At 34.3% G+C, this 3,952-nt stretch overlaps 1 non-coding gene across 1 annotated transcript; it reads left to right on the top strand.

Moving 5' to 3' along the window:
* The first annotated feature begins 3,879 nt into the window (after positions 1-3,879).
* Positions 3,880-3,952, top strand: Trnar-acg. Its single transcript has one exon. It is a non-coding gene; the product is annotated as a tRNA-Arg (tRNA).

Below are 3,952 nucleotides of genomic sequence, written 5' to 3'. Positions count from 1 at the left end.
AAATAAAAAGTGTACAAAAGCAAAATATATGTCATATTCATTTAATAAGGAGTTATGATTCATTTTTATATAATTATTTTTAATATAAGTTAGTTTACTTTTAGTTAAGATTAAAATAAAATAAAATACATCCGACTTTCAGCTGTCAAATATGGATGTCTCGCAATACTAACTTTATATCTGTCGAAACATATTGCTTTGTCAGCCGAATGACAGGCGGTTACTCCACCGCTTTGGGAAATCCGATACAAATTTCAGGAATTTTTCAGTTTGGTTCGTTACGGATATGTCGGTTACTCCATTGTGTCTCTGGACAAACTTATGGGACTGAGAAGAAGGCATTTTAGTGCCTACAGGACGGAAATCCAATGTTGGCTTCAAGTAATCTAAAGAATTACAGGAAATTACTTCAGAAAACTGAAGAAAGAATTCCTTCTGTTTTCTTTAAATTTACAATATTAAAACATCCAGCAACGATTTGCGTTGCTTTTCCGGTTAAACTATACATTATTAATTATTATAAAATGGAAAAAAGCTTAATTTTGAAGGTAGAGATGGACTTTTATAAAAAAAAAAAAAGAAGAAAAGAAAAGAAACTGTAAATGCTAATATGAGTAAAATCTTCATTAAGTCCGACCGATTGGAGATACAAGTGACTTGTCGATTTTTCATCAATACCCGTAATACACAAACCTCTGTGCAAAATTTCAGACATTTTCGACAAAACGCAGGACTTAAGCTTTGAAGCGAGTGATCAAAATCGAGCCCTCCACACAGTAACAGCTGCACGTAACTTTTGCAAAATTTTTGAAAATAATATTAAACTATTTTTACATTTCTCGATGTTTCCAGTTCCACCGAATCCAATAATGTAAAATTCTTGGTGGGTGAGTTTTGACCGATCGGCATACTTTCCCTCCGTTGTATAGGCCTATAACGGCCGGTAAAATAAAAATTCTATTTTTGTTGAATAAATTATTTCATCACACACACAATTAATGAAGTTTTAAATAAACCTTTTAAAATTTCACGGCAAAACAAATCAAATTTCTGTAAACTATACACGAAATTTAAACAATTAGCGAGTAGATTATACAGTTATCGGTTTTTATCGTTTGTTTATTAACTTACGGCAAAGCAACACTCGAGCGATTTGTCTATGCGGAATAATGCTATCCGGGAGGTCTTTTTAAGGGTGATTCTCCCCGAAGTCGGGCGTTACGGAAGCGGACAAAAAACAAAAAACTCCGCCACCAGGGTTCGGGGAACGGTACCGATTGGCCACTTCGGTGGCCAATCGGAACGAAATACGATAAAAACCGATTCGGTTTTTATCGTATTTCGTTCCGATCCGGTATTTCGTTCCGATCCGGTTTTTATCGTATTTCGTTCGATAATAAGGCATAATTTTCAGCTAAACTTTATGAACACGGTTGGCAAACAATACGGGTTTATGGAGCGAAAGTAGATTTAGGAAAAGAAAGTTAATATTATACAAACTTAGGTTAAAGGAAGGAAAAAAGCTGAACATTTTTACCGTTTATATTATAAACAGTATCAATAGATCCTGTTCGCATTTAACATATCATAAACGAATGCGAAGCACCGAAGTGGACGCGTGTTTAAACTTTCAGCACGGATTTACGCGGGTCGAATGCGATTAATTAATCCAGTTTTTGATTTTTTAAATCCTTTTTAAAACAAGAAATTAATGATAAAAACATAAACTGTAACGTTTAAGGCGTTTTTACCGCCATCTGCCGAAGATCGCGTGCGTAACCTCTTTGGTTACGCACGCGATCTTCGGCAGATTGCGGTAAGAGATGTAATGTTTTTTTTTTCTATGGGAAAATCATTTTTGCAAAATTCTCAAAAACGAAAGTAGACAAACAAGCGAACAATGTTTTGCATTAGAATCTTATTTAATTCCTTGAGAATTTTGAAAATTTGCCGAAAATGAACGAATGCGATTTTGAAAATTATTAATGGAGGATCCTCTTTTCTTCTATCTACTTGCATGTACTGCAGGTGTCGTGCATAATCCAAGAGATTACGATCAGCCATAAATCCCGTTCTTACTTAAACTCGTCTGATGGGAAAAAATTAGGAAAATGATTAATTCGCAAACTAGAAAGAAACTAATCTTTAATAAATTATAGCTTGATCGTCGTCTTCTCGTATTTGACATCTATAAATTAGCTATAATAAATTTAAAGATGGGGAAAAAATTCCAGTCGCTTTTGACAAGATCGAGGAAGCGCCATTAACCGAAAACTAAAAATGTTAATGAAATTATGCAAAATATAAAATAAATGTCCAATTTTTTATTTGCGGATGGATTTTGATAATTGTTTTCGTTCCTGTCGCGTGACGTAACGCGAGACACGTTATATCTAATTGATAAACATAAAGTAATTTAATATAAAAAGCAAATTTATTTTAGATTAATATTAAATGGCGTCGTAAGAGGAAATTCATTTAATAATTACAAAAATGTTTATAGTTATTTTAAGGCGACCAATTCGTTGGAATATAGTTAACGTTTTTCTCGTTCCGTAATGGCTGCGATTACAAGTATTACTTTTCCACGTGTTTTCGTATAAATCAAAATTAATTTTAGTCGTATTTTCGCATCGAAAACGATAAAATGACGGATTTGTAACTCTCCTTTCTATATAAATTAATATATTATCCATATTGAAGTAAGAACCGTGATCGCGTAGCTACTAAAAAGGAAATTTTCTAACGTAATGCATCTATTGATCGTAATACTCGCTACCGGGAGTTTAAAGCGATATCGATACGGAAATTGCTTTAAATGTGCAAATGTGGGCACTTCCGAATACATTTTCTGGCGCGTTAAGGACGAATCTTACTGACTTATGTCCTCTGTCACCGAAGAATACAGTCGACCCCCCTATAACGTACGTTCCTATAACGACAATTCCTATAACGTAGCGAAAAAATTGTAGCAACTTTCGTATAACGTACCTCCTATAACGTCGTTTCGCGACAAGATTGATAGAGTCTGGACCAATAGTGGATGAGCAGCCGAACTACTTTCCTCCGACCCTGCGCCACGCTACGGAGCGGCTAAATTGAGTTTGCTATCGTCTGTTTAGTATTATATATAAATTATATATAAATTAGGTACTGTACATATAATTATATATTAATTATATATAAATTAGGTACTGTATATATAATTATATATTAACTTAATTTATTGTAACTTTATTATAATTATATATATGCTTTCTGCCGCCTGGCAACACGCTACGGAGATTTTAGGCTAGTAAGTTGAGTTTATTATCGTCTGCACAGTATGTAAATTAGGTACCGTAAGTCTAATACAGCACTAATTTTATACATTTCTTGTGAAAGAAACACTTCTTATTCAACGTCCATAAAAATTATTTATATTAATGATGTCTCCAAAGGTCAAGTTATTTTTCCGCCAAAAATTCGTTATCAGAAATTGCGGCCGTCGTTTCGCGTGCTGTTCCGCGATGAAAACCAGCTTTAAGCAACGGCGTAGTCGAACGGTGTAAGTAATCCTACAATTTTTTGTTTATAGCATAGTTTATACAGATTATTCCCAAAAAATTATACGTATTTTGGAAATGTTGAGTGGAATTAGTCTAGAATCGGTTAATTTTATAGAAGAAAACCTTTCGAACAGCCTTAGTCCGTAAAGTTCACACCTATCGGGCTGCGATTGGGTCATGTATTTAATCATTCCTACAACGTAATTTTCGGTTAGCGTGGAACGTATCTAAGCGTTATAGGGGGGTCTACTGTATGCTTTTAGTTCTATACATTAACAGAATTTATATATCGAGAGTAATTGTATAACAGTCATAATTAAGGGGAGAAAGCGGGCCAGTGGCGCAACGGATAACGCGTCTGACTACGGATCAGAAGATTCCAGATTCGAATCCTGGCTGGTTCG

This window comes from Centruroides sculpturatus, unplaced genomic scaffold (assembly GCF_000671375.1).
Source record: "Centruroides sculpturatus isolate CEXI.00-Female unplaced genomic scaffold, Cexi_2.0 scaffold970, whole genome shotgun sequence".
NCBI classification, from domain to species: domain Eukaryota; kingdom Metazoa; phylum Arthropoda; class Arachnida; order Scorpiones; family Buthidae; genus Centruroides; species Centruroides sculpturatus.
This window is presented reverse-complemented; position numbering and strand designations above follow the sequence as displayed.